Source organism: Lepus europaeus, chromosome 10, assembly GCF_033115175.1.
Source record: "Lepus europaeus isolate LE1 chromosome 10, mLepTim1.pri, whole genome shotgun sequence".
In the NCBI taxonomy this organism is placed as follows: Eukaryota; Metazoa; Chordata; class Mammalia; order Lagomorpha; family Leporidae; genus Lepus; species Lepus europaeus.
The window spans coordinates 73,590,818-73,611,164 of NC_084836.1; positions in this window are offsets into that span (position 1 = coordinate 73,590,818).

Sequence of the window (20,347 nt, forward strand, 5' to 3'; positions counted from 1 at the left end):
AAGTGTAGATTAGCCCCACTGTTTTCTTGATTATTTTTTGCCACATTGATCTGTTCATTGATGAAACTGTGGTGTTGAATTCGCTAATTACAATTGTATTGGGAATTGCATTTGGGCATGTGTCTTCCTTTATCCATTAACTTTTGTTTTAGATAACTGGTTGCTCTATCATTGGGTGCATATACATTTACTGTGTACATCTTCCTTTTGAATTGATCTCTTAACCATTACATAATAACTTTCTTTGTCAGTTTTAACAGTATTGTCTTAAAGTCTGTTTTGTCTACAATTAAGATAGGTGCTCCTCATTTTTGATTCTTGTTTGCATGGATTATCTTTTTCAATCCCTTCACTTTCAGTCTATTTGCCTCTTTGTTGATTGTGTGTGTTTCATGTAGACAGTTTATCCACTTTTTAATACATTTGGCCAATCTATAACTTTAAATTGGAGTATTTAGTCCATCTACATTCAAGGTTTTTTTGAATAAGTGATGACTTGGTCATGCCATTTTTCCAATATATAAGTATATTGTTTGTTTGAGATTGCTTTTGTACTAGTATTAGGAGATTTTGTGCCTTCAAATTCTTTCACGATGCTGGTTGTCTCTCTGTTTCTGTATGTAATACATCCTTAAGAATTCTGTGTATGAGGCTGGATTAGTGGTGACAAATGCTTTCAATCTTATTGTTGTTGTTTTGGAAGGTGTTTATTTCTTCTTCTTTTATAATTTAGAACTCAATCAGTACAGAATTTTGGGATTACAGTTTTTTTTTTTCTGTAGGAACTTGAATGGCATCTCTCCATCTGTCCTAGCATGTAGAGTTTTCTGATGAGAGATCTGTCACTCTAATTGTTCTAACTGAAAGTCTTTTAAAGGTTAGCTGATGTTTCTTTTTGCACATTTTAGGATCATTTCTTTTTTTTTTTACTTTTGAAAGTTTCATAGTGAAGAACTATAATCATGTTTTTTGGGGGTACCATGTGTTTCTTGTACTTGTCCATGTTTTTGTCAAAATTAGGGAAATCTGCTATTACTATACCAAATCAGTTTTTTAAATCTTCCTGTTTTTCCACACATTCAAGAATGCCTGAGACAGGTATATTTTTTCATTTAATTATATCCCCTAGATTCTGAACAGTGTTTTATTTTTTTTATATTTTTAATTTCCTTTCTTTTTATAAACTATTTCAAAAGCTTTGTCTTCCAACTCAGATATTCTTTCTTTTACCTTAGTGAGTATGGTGTTTAGGCTTTTGAATGTTTTCTCTTTGACTTATTGAAATCTTCATTTCTGGGCCGGTGCCGTGGCTTAACGGGCTAATCCTCCGCCTTGCGGCACCGGCACACAGGGTTCTAGTCCCAGTTGGGGCACCGGATTCTATCCCGGTTACCCCTCTTCCAGGCCAGCTCTCTGCTGTGGCCTGGGAGTGCAGTCGAGGATGGCCCAAGTCCTTGGGCCCTGCACCCGCATGGGAGACCAGGAGAAGCACCTGGCTCCTGGCTTCAGAACAGCATGATGCGCCGGCTGCAGCAGCCATTGGAGGGTGAACCAACGGCAAAGGAAGACCTTTCTCTCTGTCTCACTATCCACTCTGCCTGTAAAAAAAAATAAAAGAAATCTTCATTTCTAATATTTCAGTTCCATTTTTCATTAATATTTGTATTTTTAAAAAGATTTATTTAGTTGAAAAGCAGTGCCACAAGAGGCAGATGAAGAGCCAGAGAGAGAGAGAGAGAGAGAGAGAGATGTTCCCTCTCCTGGTTTACTCCCCAAATGGACTCAATGGCCACAGATTGGCCAATCCAAAGCCAGGAGCCAGGAAATTCTTCCCTGTTTCCCATGTGGGTTCATAGGCTCATTGAATTTAATATCTTCTGCTACTTTCCCAGGTACACCAGCAAGGAATTGGATTGGAAGTGGTGCAGCTTGGACATGAACCAGCACCTATATGTGATCCTGGCACTGCAGGTGTGGGTTTCAACAGCTATGCTAGAGTGCCAGCTCCTAATATTTTTATTTCTAATAGAATTTCTTATCCATGTCATTCACAAATTTCTTCAACTCATGTAATTGCTTCTCTGTATTTTTCAGTAATTGTAAACTTTTTTAAAAATTCTTTTTCAGGCACTTCATCAATCTCATCTTCACAGTCTAACACTGAAGTATTATTATGTTTCTTATGTGGAGTCATATTGTCTTTCTTGTTCATGTTTCTTGTATTTTTATGCTGATTTTTAGTCATCGGTTGAAATTCTTGCTCATATCTTCTCTCAAATCTCTGTTCTTAGAATATGTCCCTAGGCATAGTGGGATGCTTACATCTTCAGGTATATCCAGAGTTGTATGCTGGTGGGGTCAGGGAGCTCTGGCTAGCACTTATGGTGGGCCAAAAGTCCAGGGTAACACCAAAATTATGCACTGTAACTTCCTGTAGTCAGTAGGGGCAAAGGGATTATCACCCTGCCTGCCATGGTTACTTCCCCAGCCCTTCTCTGTGCCAAGTTGAATCTCTCTGTTCCTGGCCCCTACTCTGGTCCCTGAACTGCACAGAGAATCTAGGAGCTTAATATTGTGAGCATGGAGCCCTCTACCATGTCCAATCAAACCACTCATGGAATTCTTTCTTGAGTCTGTCTCAGTAATTGGCCGAAGACTCAGCCACAGGCCTTTAGCAGTTTGTTGGCCTCTCACACACATGTTTCCATCAGTCACAGGGTGCAGATTACCTGCAAGAAGAGACCCCATGAAACTCTTTGTCTACCCTGCAAGCCTTCACATACAAAGAGAAAGCTGCCTCATCCATAAGTCTTGAGCTTTTCTGGGAGGGGGTAGAGGAGCAAGTGTCAATTGGGCACACTGCCCCCCTATCAACTCTCAAGGTCAGACTCCACTTGCCTTATTCTGGGAACATAACAGTTCTCTTGCTGGTTGCTAGGTGCCTTTGTTGGGGAGGGAAGGATATAAATGGCCCTCCATTAACAGAGTTATGTGGCCAATCTATCCCCCACCTGTTTTCCACCCAGACACAAAGTCAGTAGGGAGTATGGATTTCTCCCTCTAACAAAATCCGCCAGAGGTGTGTGAGCCAATGTAGGCTTCACTCACCTTATTCTGGTGCTTCTCCCACTAGTCACTGGGCAACTTGCTGGAGGATTTGAGGGTAGCAATATATCTTCCATTCCCAAAGTGAAGTGGGACCCTGCTCCCTGCCAAATCATCTGCTTGGACTTAAAATCAGTGGGACCATGAGACGCTTCCCCAGGCAAGATCACTGGCAGAGCACGGGCTTCTGCATAGCCCTCTCACCTGGCTCTGGGAAGATGACCTCCCCACCAAGTGCTGGTTGTGGGATTCACTGGTTTGTCTCATGAGCTGCTGTGTGTCTTTGCAATCCTTGCTGCTCCATGGAGTCTCTCCTCTTACTGTAAACTTTTCACTGAAAACTTATTTCCAAACCTCACTTAAGAATGCAGATCTTCCCCTGTTTTTACAGAATCTTCTTGTGATCAAAATCAGTGTCTTCTGATTGCAGCCATTGTTGAAAGCTGTGTCAAAATGCTATAATTTATACCTAGAATAGTAAAAATTCCCCAAAGATGTTCAAATTTCTTGGAGTGTATCCATCAGAGGAATGGCAGCTATATCCTTATGAAATATATTTTCTTAATATGACTTGAAAATCAAAATCACTTCTTGATTCATACTCTGAAAAATGAATGTTTTGTTGACAGGTATGACAACAACATTATGTCATTCATCTCCAGCAAAGCTCTTGGATGATAGGTGCATTGCCAATGAAAGATAATATTTAAAATGGATTATTATTTCTGAGCATTAGTTTTTACTAGTGTGTTTAAAATATTCAGAGGTTGGAGCCAAGATGGTGGAAGAGTGAGGGCGTGCACCAACAGTTCGGGAAAAGAAAGTTTAACAAAAGTGGAGTTACTGTACCCTCAGGAAGAGACACAGAAAAAACCTGAAGAGGAAACTCTTCCGGATCCAGTGGATGAGACATGGAGGACCTACGGGGAGAACAAGGTGGCCCACTGCCGCGCCGAGCTGCGCCATGCCGCGCTGAGCCATGCCAAGCCGCGCCGTAGACACAGGAGCCACGAGAGTGGGGAAAACAGCGAGCCCAGCCACAGAAGCCCAGCCACAGAATTTGAGCCCCGACACTGGAAGGAAAGGTAACCTGAGACATTGGCCGGGAAAGTTAGAGCGTGGTCTGAACTCACATGGGGTAGGGGGAACTGCACCAGGCTGACTGGAGGAGAGAAAAAAAAGTGAATAAACAAGGGGAACCAGCAGGGACACTAGCCTCTCTCTGCACTCTCCTTACAAAGCCCAGCAAGACAAAGAGCAGGCACCACTTTACATATGTAAACCAAACTCCTTAGCCTAGGCAACCCAGTGAGCTGTGTGGAATTTCTTCCCAACTGAGTCTAAAAAGAGAGAGAGAGAGAGAGAGAGAGAGAGCAAGAGAGCAAGCCAGAGAACAATCTGGGTGAGTTACCCTGGGCCTTAACCCTGAAGAACCAAAGCTCTTTGGCCACACCTCCAAGATGCCAAACAAACGTAGAAACCAAGGTAACAAGAGCAAGGAAGACACTATGATGCCCCAAATGAAAAAGACACCCCAATTCAAGATTATGAAGATGATGAGATAGAAGAAATTCAAGAAGCGGATCTCAAAAAATTGGTAAGATCATTAAGAAGTTCTCAAAAACAAATTCTTGAACTACAGAAATCCTTAATGGACAAGATAGAAAATCTCTCTTGCAAAAATGAAATATTAAAGAGGAATCAAAATGAAATGAAACTACTAGTAAAACAAGAAACAGTGATAGTGACGAGAAACCATAATGAAATGAAGAATTCAATAGATCAAATGACAAGCACATTAGAGAGCCTTAAAAACAGAATGGGTGAAGCAGAAGAGAGAATATCGGAATTAGAAGACAGAGAACACGAAAGGAAACAGGCAAACAAAAGAAAAGAAGAGGAAATTAGAAATCTAAAAAATATTGTCAGGAATCTACAGGATACTATTAAAAAAACCAACATTCGTGTCCTAGGAGTTCCTGAAGGCATGGAGAGGGAGAAAGGATTAGAAGGCCTTTGTTCTAGGCCCTGTCTAGTGCACTTGGGCCTCATTCCTTTGTAATCATAACCTCTACTCTACCACCAATGGCTCTACTCCCAACATGTGTGTACTGATGGTCCTCTTCCCCACTTAATGCTGTATAATTGTTCAAACCTGGTAAATGCCACTCTTAGGATCATTGGTTACTATCCTCACCCTGTCTTTTATGACCTTGTCTAAATATGATCAGAGTTGGCGAACTTGGAAGGCTTCCATAGCCTTGGCAACTCATGACGACAGCCTAGGATGGTTACTGGCGCCATAAACTAGAGTGTCAATTTGTTGGTTCAACAACAGGAGCCACTGTGCACTTGCTCCTCATGTGGGATCTCTGTCCTTAATGTGCTGTACATTGTGATTTAATGCTATAACTAGTACTCAAACAGTATGTTTCACTTTGTGTTTCTATGTGGGTGCAAACTGTTGAAATCTTTATACTAAATTGATCTTCTGTATATAAAGAGAATTGAAAATGAATCTTGATGCAAATGGAAGGGGAGAGGGAGCGGGAGGGGGGAGGGTTGCGGGTGGGAGGGAAGTTATTGGGGGGGGGAAGCCATTGTAATCCATAAGCTGTACACTGGAAATTTATATTCATTAAATAAAAGTTAAAAAAAAAAGAAGGCCTTTTTAGTGATACTAGCAGAAAATTTCCCAGGTTTGGAGAAGGACAGAGACATCTTAGTAGAGGAAGCTCATAGAATCCCTACTAAACATAACCAAAAGAGATCCTCAACATGACACATTGTAATTAAACTCACCACAGTGAAACATAAAGAAAAGATTTTAAAATGTGCAAGAGAGAAACATCAGACCACTCTCAGAGGATCCCCAGTTAGACTCACAGCTGACTTCTCATCAGAAACCCTACAAGCCAGGAGGGAATGGCGAGATATAGCCCAGGTACTAAGAGAGAAAAACTGCCAGCCCAGAATATTATATCCTGCAAAGCTCTCATTTATGAATGAAGGTGAAAGAAAGACCTTTCACAGCAAACCGAAATTGAAAGAATTTGTCGCCACTCGTCCAGCCCTGCAAAAGATGCTTAAAGATGTGATACACGCAGAAACACAGAAACATGGTCACCAATATGAAAGAAGGTAAAGGAAGGAAACCTCACAGCAAAAGATCACAGGAAACCCAAAAATGATAGGGCAATGTTACTACTTATCGATAGTCACATTACACGTTAAAGTCCTGAACAATCCAGTTAAAAGACACCGATTGGCTGATTGGGTTAAGGAACAAAACCATCTATTTGCTGCTTACAAGAAACACATCTTTCTAACAAAGATGCACACAGACTGAAAGTGAAAGGCTGGGAAAAGATATACCATGCCTACAGAAATGAAAAAAGAGCGGGCGTAGCCATCTTAATATCAGATAACATATTTTTTTTTTAATTTTTGACAGGCAGAGTGGACAGTGAGAGAGAGAGAGACAGAGAGAAAGGTCTTCCTTTGCCGTTGGTTCACCCTCCAATGGCCGCCACGGTTGGCACACTGCGACGGGCGCACCGCGCTGATCCGATGGCAGGAGCCAGGTGCTTATCCTGGTCTCCCATGGGGTGCAGGGCCCAAGCACTTGGGCCACCCTCCACTGCACTCCCTGGCCACAGCAGAGAGCTGGCCTGGAAGAGGGGCAACCGGGACAGAATCCGGTGCCCCGACCGGGACTAGAACCCGGTGTGCCGGCGCCGCAAGGCGGAGGATTAGCCTATTGAGCCACGGCGCCGGCAGATAACATAAATTTTACCACAAAAACTATTAGGAGAGACAAAGAGGGGCACTATTTAATGATTAAGGGATCCATTCAACAGGAAGATATAACGATTATCAATGTATGTGCACCTAATTACAGGGCACCAGCTTATTTAAAAGACTTGTTAAGGGACTTAAAGCGAGACTTAGACCCCAATACAATAGTACTGGGGGACTTCAATACTCCACTCTCAGAGAAACAGATCAACAGCACAGAAGATCAACAAGGAGACAATAGATTTAAATGACACTATAGCTCAAATGGACCTAACAGATATCTACAAAACTTTTTTCCTACACAGAAAGAATTTACATTCTTCCCAGCAGTACATGGAACCTTCTCTAGGATTGACCACATACTAGGCCATAAAGCAAGTCTCAGCAAATTCAAAAGAATTAGAATCATACCATGTAGCTTCTCACCATAAGGGAATGAAATTGGAAATTAGCAACTCGGGAATCCCTAGAGCACATGCAAACACATGGAGACTGAATAGCATGCTCCTGAATAAACAATGGGTCATAGAAGAAATTAAAAGAGAAATCAAAAATTTTCTGGAAGTAAATGAGGATAACAGCACATCATACCAAAACCTATGGGATACAGCAAAAGCAGTGTTAAGAGGAAAGTTTATATCAATAGGTGCCTACATCAAGAAATTGGAGAGACACCAAATATATGAGCTTTCAAGTCATCTCAAGGATCTAGAAAATCAGCAGCAAACCAGACCCAAAGCTAGTAGGAGAAGAGAAATAATTAAAATCAGAATAGAAATCAACAGGATTGAATCCAAAAAGCATTACAAAAAATCAGCCAAACAAGGAGCTGTTTTTTTCAAAAAATAAACAAAATTGATACCCCATTGCCCAACTAACTAATAAGAGAAGAGAAAAGACTCAAATAAATACAGAGATGAAAAAGGAAATGTAACAACAGACACCACAGAAATAAAAAGAATCATCAGAAATTACCACAAGGACTTGTATGTCAGCAAAAAGGAAAATCTATCAGAAATGGAGAGATTCCTGGACACATACAACCTACCAAAATTGAACCAGGAAGACATAGAAAACCTAAATAGACCCATAACTGACACAGAAATTGAAACAGTAATAAAGGCCCTCCCAACAAAGAAAAGCCCAGGACCAGATGTATTCACTGCTGAATTCTACCAGACATTTAAAGAAGAATTTACCCCAATGCTCCTCAAACTATTCAGAGCAATTGAAAAAGAGGGAATTCTCCCAAATTCTTTCTATGAAGCCAGCATCACCTTAATTCCTAAGCCGGAAAAAGATGCAGCATTGAAAGAGAATTACAGACCAATATCCCTGATGAACATAGATGCAAAAATCCTCAATAAAATTCTGGCCAATAGAATGCAACAACACATTAGAAAGATTATCCACCCAGACCAAGTGGGATTTATCCCTGGTATGCAGGGATGGTTCAATGTTCGCAAAACAATCAACGTGATACACAACATTAACAGACTGCAGAAGAAAAACCATATGATTCTCTCAATAGACGCAGAGAAAGCATTTGATAAAATACAACACCCTTTCATGATGAAAACTCTAAGCAAACTGGGTATGGAAGGAACATTCCTCAATACAATCAAAGCAATTTATGAAAAACCTATGGCCAACATCCTATTGAATGGGGAAAAGTTGGAAGCATTTCCACTGAAATCTGGTACCAGACAGGGATGCCCACTCTCACCACTGCTATTCAATATAGTTCTGGAAGTCTTAGCCAGAGCTATTAGGCAAGAAAAAGAAATTAAAGGGATACAAATTGGGAAGGAAGAACTCATACTATCCCTCTTTGCAGATGATATGATTCTTTATTTAGGGGATACAAAGAACTCTACTAAGAGAATATTGGAACTTATAGAAGAGTTTGGCAAAGTAGCAGGGTATAAAATCAATCCACAAAAATCAACAGCCTTTGTATACACAGACAATGCCGTGGCTGAGCAAGAACTTCTAAGTTCAATCCCATTCTCAATAGCTACAAAAACAAATACCTTGCAATAAACTTAACCAAGGACGTTAAAGATCTCTACGAAGAAAACTATAAAACCTTAAAGAAAGAAATAGAAAAGGATACCAAAAAATGGAAAAATCTTCCATAAATATGGGCTGGAAGAATCAACATTATCAAAATATCCATTCTCCCAAAAGCAATTTACAGATTCAATGCAATACCAATAAAAATACCAAAGGCATTCTTCTCAGATCTGGAAAAAATGATGCTGAAATTCATATGGAGACACAGGAGACCTCGAATAGCTCAAACAATCTTGTACAACAAAAACAAAGCCAGAGGCATCACAATACCAGATTTCAGGGCATACTACAGGGCAGTAATTATCAAAACAGCATTGTACTGGTACAGAAACAGGTGAATAGACCAATGGAACAGAATAGAAATACCAGAAATGAACCCAAACATCTACAGCCAACTCATATTTGATCAAGGATCCAAAACCAATCCCTGAAGTAAGGACAGTCTATTCAATAAATGTGGGGAAAAAGGGACACTAACCCACTGTTGGTGGGAATGCAAACTGGTTAGGCCACTATGGAAGTCAGTCTGGAGATTCCTCAGAAACCTGAACATAACCCTACCATACAACCCAGCCATCCCACTCCTTGGAATTTACCCAAAGGAAATTAAATTGGCAAACAAAAAAGCCATCTGCACATTAATGTTTATTGCAGCTCAATTCACAATAGCTAAGACCTGGAACCAACCCAAATGCCCATCAAAAGTAGACTGGATAAAGAAACTATGGGTCATACACTCTATAGAATACTATACAGCAGTAAGAAACAATGAAACCTGGTCATTTGCAACAAGATGGAGCAATCTGGAAAGCATCATGCTGAGTGAATTAAGCCAGTCCCAAAGAGAGAAATATCATTTGTTTTCCCTAATTGGTGACAACTAACTGAGCACCAAAGTGAAACCTGTGGAAGTGTAATGGACACTATGAGAAATAGGGACTTGATCAGCTATGCTGCTGACTGTTGATGTACAATGTAATACTTTATCCATTTTAGTATTTTTTGTGAACTCTGTAATTAACACACAATTATTCTTAGGTGTCTAAATCTTAACAAAAGTGATTCTGGTTAAATATAAGAACGAGAAAAAGAGAGGGAGGAGATGTACAATCGGGGACATGCAATATCGGACTTGCCCCAAATGATGGAGTTAGAAAAGTGCCAGGGGATTCCAATACAATCCCATCAAGGTGGCATGTACCGATGCCATCTCACCAGTCCAGGTGATCAATTTCAGTTCACAATTGATCACAGTGATAGATCTAAGAGTCAAAGGGATCACACAAACAAGATTAATAGATTAATGTCTGCTAATACTAACTGATAAAACCAAAAAAAGGGAGAGAAGGATCCAACATGGGAAGGGGGAGACACAGCAGACTCATAGAATGACAGATGTCCTAAATAGCACTCTGGCCTCAGAATCAGCCCTTAAGGCATTTGGATCTGGCTCAAGAGCCTATGAGAGTATTTTAGGCATGGAAAGCCAAGACACTCTGGGAAAAAAAGAAGAAGAAGACCTAAATGAAGGATCTCAGCGAGTGTGATCCCAGTGGAAAGAATGGGGCCATCAAGGTAGGAGGTACCTTTCTCTGAAAGGAGGAAAGAACTTCCACTTTGACTATGGCCCTGTCGGAATAGGATCAATGTCGGCGAACCCTAAAGGCTTCCATAGCCTCGGCAACTCATGGCTAGAGCCTAGGGAGATTACTGACGCCATAAACAAGAGTGTTAAATTGTTAAATCAACATCGGGAGTCATTGTGTACTTATGTCCCATGTGGGATCTGTCCTTAACAGGTTGTCCAAGGTGAAGTAATGATATAGCTAGTACTGAAACAGTATTTTTACACTTTGTGGTTATGTGTGGATGCAAACTGATGAAATCTTTACTTAGTATATACTGAAGCAATCTTCTGTATATAAAGATAATTGAAAATGAAAAAAAAAACAAACCCTTGGTGTTAAATTGGAAATTACATAGAAAAGTAATCAATCTTTTAAAAAAAATATCATGCAGAATTTCTGTCATTAATATGATGTACAGTGTTGTTTAATGCTATAACTAGTATTCCAACAGTATTTTTTCACTTTGTGTTGCTATGTGAGGGCAAACTGTTGAAATCTTTATATATACTAAACTGATTTTCTGTATATAAAGATAATTGAAAATGAATCTTGATGGGAATGGAAGGGGAGTGCGAGTGGGAAAGAGGAGGGTTGCGGGTGGGGGGGAAGTTGTGGCGGGGGGAAGCCTTTGTAATCCATAATCTGTACTTTGGAAATTTATTTTCATTAAATAAAAAAAATAAAATAAAATTGATGAGGTATACTCTAGACTGAACAAGGCAAAGAATATTCAGGAAAACATGTTTCAAACAAATTGCTATTATTCAGATTATGCTTTGGTATATATGGATGGATAGATAGATGTTGGATGGATAGATTTCAGGAAGAATAACTAGTGTACTTTTTTTTAAGATTTATTTATCAGAAAATCTGAGTTACACACAGAGAGAAGGACAGGCATGTAGAGAAGGAGGTCTTCCATCCACTGGTTCATTCCCCAATTGACCTTCATGGCTGGAGCTGTGCCATTCTGAAGCTGGGAGCTGGGAGCTTCCTCCAGGTCTCCTACGTGGGTTCAGGGTCCCAAGGACTTGGGCCATCTTCCACTGCTTTTCCAAGCCATAGCAGAGAGCTGGATTGAAAGTGGAGCCGCCAGCACTTGAACCAGTGCTCGTATGGGAATGCTAGCACTGCAGGTGGTGGCTTTACCCACTGTGCTACAGTGCTGGCCCCTGTAGTATAATTCCTAAGTGGTTTAATATTTTTTGTAGTCATAAGTGAGCCTTACAGCCACCAACTGCAATATCCCCTGAGAGTCTATCCTGTGGAACTTTGAACCAGAGTTGGACTTCTCTCTAGTTTTGAAAGAGATTCCAGTACGTCTGTTTTTGATCACTGAAAATATGCTGTTTAATGTAACCACATTTATTATAAAATGACACAGTTAAATCTGCTAAATAACTAGCTATACATCATACATCATCATTTTATGCTATGAAGATGACACTTTCTTTATCCTTGTGAGCTGATATCTGTTAGATTCAATCATTTCTTCTGCCATTTTCCCAGCTCTCTGAGACTTTTTAAAAATAAAGAGAATATGGCCATGATCTATGTTAGGCTTTGGCTCAGTGTGGTGTTTTTGACTGGTTTGATCTTTATCAAGACAACCAAAACTTTCTCCATGTCAGCAACAACACTATTTCATTTTCTTACGTTTTGGGGATCAGTGGAATACCATGTTAAATTTTATATGTGAAGTCTTTCTTCACATTCACAATTTAACTATTTGATGTAAGAGGCCTTCCTTGATTTTTTACATACTGCGAGAGTGACTGGATGCTGAGCACAGCCAGAGGGGAGCAGTGGAAATAAATAAGGGCAGGTTCTAAGGCCCACTTTAGTTACCAGCAAGCTCCAAGGCAGAAACTCAGCGTGTGTCTAGGCCTCTAAATTCCACTCATGCTCAAGAAATATCAATCAAAGCACGGATGAAGGTAGGATTGTATTTTCTGGTGAAGTCCTGGACCAAGTTGACCTGCATCTAAATGAGGTGAAAGGAAAAATAAGTGATTTTAGGAGGAGGAGCTAGTGGATGTAAAACTCTGAGAGTTAAAAATGCATCACTCCTCTGTGGGGGATAGTTGACCTCTCAGGTGTTGGTATTAGATGTGGAAATGATTCCTAAAATTATTCATATAATAATAATAAATATGATTATCACTTTAGTATGTAGTGTATTTATAAATTAAGTTTAACAATATAAATACATATTAATTAAATAAGTAGCAGCAACCATCTATTTTTTGTAAGCACTGAATTAAGTTTCTTTATCTATACAAGGTATTGGCTTGCCTGAAGAAGAAGGATTTTCCAGTGTATGGTATTTTTAAAATCCACTGATGAGCCTGGCAGGGCTCAGACATACGGTGTTTGCAACCACTACTCTGAAAAGTCTACCTGACCACACCTCTGCATCCATTGGCCCCAAATAATTAAAACTGCACTGACAAAATCCTTCATTTTTTTATTAAGGTCTAATACAGGATAAGTGGGGAAGAGCCAATTAAACACCCCCATAAATGATATAGTGTTCTCTCTTCAAGCCAGCTCACATGTAGCTTCCACAAGCACACTTACTAGAATTCCCTTCATAGTTCATCATAAAGCTCTCTTAAGACTTCTCCTGCCTTCGAGTTTTTGTCTATGGCAAGCAAGATATGATATTCGTGGCACTGACTCATCTCTAGCCTTCATGACAGAGATTTAGACATAAATATTCTTTAAATGTTTTAAATTCAACTCCAGGACTTACTATGCAATAACATTTTGACTTAATAATTATTCATAGATGCTAATGAAAGATAGAAAATATTGTATTTCTACAGCATAATTCATATAGCATATGTGCCATATTCTCATGTAGGGTCCCCTTGTTCAGCAAGCAAGTATAAGTCTGATCATTGTACAATACCCCAAGGTATTTGACAACAGGAATAATCTTGTTCTCATAGATGACAGTCTGAACCCTGGAAAACTTCTCCTTCCTCACTGTTTCTTAATTGGGTACAGAATAAGGTGACAGATTTCATCCCTGTCCCTAATGGAGTCCTACAGACAATAGCAGTTTAAGGTTTGAAAAAAATTGCTGCATTGATTTTGGATAGAAACTTACTTTCTACCTTCAGATACCTGCAGGAATGTGTCTATTTGAATACTCTGTCTCTTGAATATCTTTCAGGCCATCACAATTAGCCCCAGGAACTCCAGCTGGACAGAGTTTAAAGCAGTGACTCCAACATTCATTTGGTACTCACTTCTTGTGTGCTGGACCCTATTTGGGTAAATATCATTTGTGCTCTTTCTGTTGATGGTAATATGAAGAATACTGCCCTCACATAAAACATTAACCATATTATGGTATACTGATGAGGCCAAGGCAACTTCGGCTGGCTGACAAGGTCACAGCAGGAGGTCTGTCTCAGCAAGGCATGAGAAGGACAGCTGCGGTCCTCTTGGTAGTTTTAGGTTTGATGGGAACTACACTCTGCATAAACAAGCTGGAGCTTCCTGGTGGTCCTGCTAATGATTGCTGTATTCCTAATTTTACGGAAGAGCACTTAGTCTCATAACCTCCAAAATGTCCATTGCCTTGTAGAATTTTAATCAAGCAGAATGTTAGTGTAGAAGAAAGGGTCTGCTTTGAACTTGGGGCTTCTAGTAAAGATTAGATTAGGAAGGTACTATTCTAGCTTATGTAGCCAATTTCTGCATAGTTCAGCAGCACTCGAGGCCTTGGATTGTGTGGACAGCCTGTTATCTCACACCTGTCTGTGATCATAACCCATGCTCTGAGTATGCCCTTGAAAATAAAAAAAAAATGTAATTAGAAAAAATAGACAACAGGCTTTTCATTGTAAGAAGAAAAAATCATTATGTGGCTTATAATATAAAAATAAAGTCTGGTGCTCGAAAGTCAGAGCCATGCCATCAGCCTTGCTATGAATGTCTCTCATTTCTTCAAGTGCCGACACCTCTCATGCCTTGGGGCCCCTGAACTGGCTGGAGCTGGTATCCGGCAGTATACTTCACTAACTACTTGCATCAATATCACTATTCTTTGTTGTTTCACATGTATGACACAAATATGACCTGGGCTAATGCCTTCACGTATTTCATCCCACACGGGCACAAGGATTAGGTTCAGCATATTCCTAGAATCAACCTCAGCCCACCCCAGATCTCCCCCTGAATTTCAAATTCATATCTTAGAGAAGTCTTTACAGATTCTCTCTTGATCCTTTTTTCCTATCAAATGTGTTTCACTCTTCTCAGTACTTTCAAGTTGTGGCTGGTGAACTTGTTCACGTAAGTATTGTGTGGTTCCTAAATTTCCACCTCTTTATTGTTACCTGTCATTAATTCAGTGTATCCCAATGACAATAAAAGTCAGCAAACTCAAAAGGCTTCCATAGCCTTGGCAACTCATGACTAGAGCCTAGGGAGATTACTGATGCCATAAACAAGAGTGTCAAATTGTTAAATCAACAACAGGAGTCACTGTGCACTTACTCCTCATGAAGGATCTCTGTCCTTAATGTGTTGTTCAATGTGAATTAATACTATAACTGGTACTCAAACAGTATGTTACACTTTATGTTCTGTGTTGGTGCAAACTGATGAAATCTTTCCTTAACATATACTAAATCGATCTTCTGTATATAAAGAGAATTGAAAATGAATCTTGATGTGAATGGAATGGGAGAGGGAGCGGGAGATGGGAGGGGTGTGGGTAGGAGGGAAGTTATTGGGGGTTGGGAAGCCATTGTAATCCATATATTGTACTTTGGAAATTTATATTTACTAAATAAAAGTTAAAAAAATAATAATAACAGAGACAAAAGTGAGATGTAACAGCCGATACCACAAAAATAAACAGAATCATCATGATTTACAGCATACAGCTATATGGTAATAAGTTGGAAAATCTAGTAGAAATGGATAGGTTCTTGGACACATACAATCTTCAAGTTTGATTGAATAAGACACTGAAAATCTAAAAAGGTGAATAATCAAGACACATATTGAATAATTAATAGAGACCTGATGGTTTCATTGCTGAACTCTATCAGACTTTTCAGAAGTACTAATTCCAATTCCACTGGAGTGACACAAAACATAAACATTTTATGAATATAGATTTTCATAATTATGTAACAGGACATATTCCTGGATTTGGATGTCTACACAGTGAGTTCACAGCATTATTATTTGTTTAATTCTCATGCCTCTCCAATGAGGTATGCCAATGAGAGGCCAGATCTTTCTGCTTTGACTGCTGGTCTAAAGAGGAAGAGGGTATGTGTATCACCAGGCAGGGTAAGCAATGAGGGAACCAGGGTGGCTGTACTTCTGAGTCTTCCTCCACTTCCTTGTCTTCTGTCTGTCCACAAAGCTCCACAGTGCTGATTTTACTGTCAGTGTCCCAAGAATTCAGAAATTGTGTAAAGACCTCTCCCCACTGTGCTTTAGGAGAAATTACCTGATTCTCTGATATATTCAGGAACATATTCAAGGAGCACCATCTGAGCCAAACACTGTACTAAGCATCAGTTAACAAGCACAATGAGACTATATTATTGGGAAATTCTAAAGATGGAGCAACTCTGTCTTTATTATTCCCATTTTGTACATGAAAAAATTTCTGATTTATGAAAGTGCATGAATATACAAAATTGCATTATTGGTGAGTTTTGAGCTGAGATCTCAAAAGTGGGCCATATGGTCTTAACATTCAGTTGACCTTGCCAGACTATGAATAATTGTCTATGAAAAGCTCAAGGGCAGCATAGTGGTGATGAGCAGGTGATAAACATGCAAAAGACTAAAATAATCCTCCCAAGGGAAGGCTGGTATTCCAGAAATGTGACACAGCACATATTGGTATTGAATTCAGTATATGTATGTGTACACAAGAACTGTATATACTTTTTAGTTTCATGATGAATGGAAGGATTTACATACAATATACTTTCATCTAAAAAATCTGCATTCCACCACTGATAACCATATATACCTATATCAGATGTAAGATGTTAGATATCTTATGTGTTGAAATAAAAAGTGAAATTGATCATAATTTTCAATACAACTTATTATAAAATGTGAACTTATTAATATGGAAATACCACTAGCTAAAATTTATAAATATATTTACCCTACCAGTAATCATAAAAGAGAATCAAGTACATCATATAAGAATTAATGCAGTGGATAATAATCCTTGTCTCAATTATTATTTTGCAATGAGTTTGAACACAAGTTAAATAAAATAATAGTAAAATAATTTTTGTTGTTTCTTATTTTCTCATCCCTATTCAATCTTCCTGTGAAAGTCTGAGTCTCCTTTAGTTTAATGTGAGGCTCTTTCTCACCCTCTTCATCTGTAGCCTCATGAAATCTTCCTTTTGACATCTAGACTTTTCCTATCATGGATCTATTTTGGCACTTTGGTTGTGGTCTTCTGTTCCACTGCAAGTACTGCTTCCATTCTAAGGACAGCCACAGACTATTCAGACCCAAAGCTTCACAAATGCCTTGAATTTCCCTGTGCCAGAGAGACACCTTGGTCAGCTACACCCCCAGGGTTGACTGTGTTTGCATTATAAGCAATGACTTTTGTGTGAATCACAGACCCAAAACCTCCATGCCGGTGCCACAACTTGTTTCTACAGTTACCTGGAGGATAGTTTTTGTCCCATATCTCATAGACACCTGCAATGAAATTGATGGGAAATGAGAAGAGTCAGAACCACATGTATTAAGCCCTTTGATCACAATACTGGTGGTAGCAGACCAAGCCTCCCACTGCTGTGAGAAATTGTAGCAGATACACTAAAAACAGAAGCTGAAGGTGCACATGTCACTTGGGGAGTGTACAACCAGATACAAGATCCTTGTCTGTATGCCCATATCTGCCTCTTTGCCTTTGATATTGTTTTTAAAGCAATTCCTATGCAGGAGAAGATCCAAGAGAAAGACATGCTGATTTTAACCAGAGGAAGATAACAGAAGAAAAGGGAAGAGAATGCCTGAGTTCCTGGGCTGGGTCATCACAGAGAGTTCTCCTGCCATACTGGGGAGCACACACAGATCCTTTGTGCATTTCATGCATTTAGCCACTGTGGGCTCACCATGGGAGTTGGTCACCTTGGCAGAGATGGGGTGAGGGTGTGATCATGGCGACTGATGTGTGATTATACACTTCATCATGCTGACAATAAAAGATATGTAACATTCAACTAGTGTGTCACCCTGCATACTCTCCCACCCTCAACCACTGGCCAGATATCCCTGGACCCATCCAGCACACATCTTGGGATACCTGCTGAAGGAACATACACTTGCACTTATCCATAGAGAAATATTCCATCAGAGAGGAAAACCACATATGTTGCCCCAAATGCTAAAAAATAAGCAGGAATACAAGAAACACGAACAAAGAAGATAATATTCCAACCCAAAAGGAAATAAATAATACTTACAGTATTTCAATATTAGAATGTGAACCATCCGAAAAGGAATTCAAAAGAATTATCACATGATTATTTAAAGAAATAGAGAAGGAAATACATGAGTTAAAGAAATCCACACAGGACATGGATGGGAAATTCTAGTAGGATATACAGGCATTGAAGATAAATCAAAATATTAGAAATAAAGAGCCCAATATGTTGAATAAAAATGCAATGGGAAGTTTTAACCACAGACTAAGGTGGATTAACTCATTAATAATTAAAGAATATCTGAGCTAGATGAGAAAACCTAGCATATATGTGTCAGATAAAAAAGAAGAAAAAAATTTAGAAAAAAACAAAAATAGTATTTCAGATTTATGTGATAATATCTAATGATGAAACATAAGTGTTTTAAGAGTTCCTGAATAACTGGAAAGAGAACAGATTACAAGACATATTCAGTAAAAATAATAGAAATGTTCCCTAATTTGGAGAAAGATACGGACAGCCAAGTACAGGAAACACATAGAATGCCTTAAAAATTACCAGCAAAGAACTTCACTGCAACAGGTTATAGTCAGAAATTCAAAGTAAAATATAAAGAAAAGACCCTAAAACATGTATGATAGAAATGCCAGATTATGTTCAAAGCATCTCCAATTGGATTGAGAGATGATTTCTCATCAGAAATCCTATAAACTTGGAGAGAATGGAGACACACAGTTCAAGTCCTGAAAGAAAAAAAAATCATCATCTGAAAATACTGTACCCAGCAAAGCTCTATTTTATTAATGAAGGCAAAATAAAGACCTTCCAAAGCAAGAAAGAAATTGAAAGAATTTGTCACCACTCATCCAGTCTTACAAATGATACTTAAGGATGTGCTACACCTAGAAATAGAGATAGTGTGATTTATTAAAGAATGTGAAAGCAGAAAAATCTCCTATTTTATGTATGAAGGAATACCAAAGCAAACAACAGGAATATTTATGGGAAAATAGCAGGAACAAGTCATTACTTATCAATAATAACCTTGACTATAAATGGCCTAAATTCTCCAATTAAAAAATACTGACTGATTGAATAGATAATAAAAAAACATATCTTGGCTGCACAGGAAACACTCCTCATGAAAAATGATTCAGAAAATGAATGTGAAAGAATGGGAAAAGTAATTCAATGGTAATGGAAAGGAAAAACAAACAGGAATAGCCACCATAATATCAAACAGGCTAGACTTAAACAAAAATGTTAAAATAGATAAAGACATTATGTAATAATGGATCGATTCAACAGGAAGACATGATTACATTAAGTATATATACAACCAATGCTAGGGTGCTTGTGTATATTATATATATATATATATATATATATATATATATATATATATATATATATAAAGGGAGGCATAAAATCCAAAACAGTAATAATGTGAGAATACCACACCCCACATTAACTGAAAAAGAATCTTGCTGGTTTCTTTGTACCTCGGACTACACAAGTAGGGCATTTTGCTTTTAAGTCTTGAAGTCTCTTCATTATTTGTTTCTGTGAACGTTTGATTGCTAAAAATGGAGAGGAGTTGTTATTCAGAATATTTCCTGCTGGCCAACTGAATGAATGATTGGGGAAGAATTCATTACTGCTAGAACAAAGCCAAGAGACTTCATCAGCAGCTTGTTGGTAACTCAGTTCTGAAGTTTAGGGTTTTTTTCTGTCAGTGGATTTATAATCTATTCCACATTTACTTGACTTACCAAGCCCTTTTCATTTTAGGGATCAGTATAGGGAACTGACTATGGGGTTCTTTCCCTATTTATGTTCTTTTTAATTTAAAAATTTTTAAAAACGTTACTTTTCCTAATTAATTTCATATGCAGATACTACATACATAAATATTTAAACTATCATTTTCCTTTCTAACATTTATGTATATTTTTATTAATTTGAAAGCTATAATATGCGCGTGCACACACACACATGTGCAGGTTCTGCATCCACTGGATCACTCTCCAAATGTTTGCAACATCCAGAGCTGGGCCGGGCAAATGCCAGGAATTAGGAACTCTATCTGAGTCTCCAATGTAGGTGGAGAGAACCCAATACTTGAGCCATCATCTGTTTTGCTAGGTGCTCTAGAAGGATGTTGGATCAGAAATTGAAGTCTGATGTTGAAATCTTTACTCAGTATACAGTTGATCTTCTGTATATAAAGAGAATTAAAAATGAATTTTAATGAAGAATGGCATAGGAAAGGGAGTAAGAGACAGGATGGTTTGC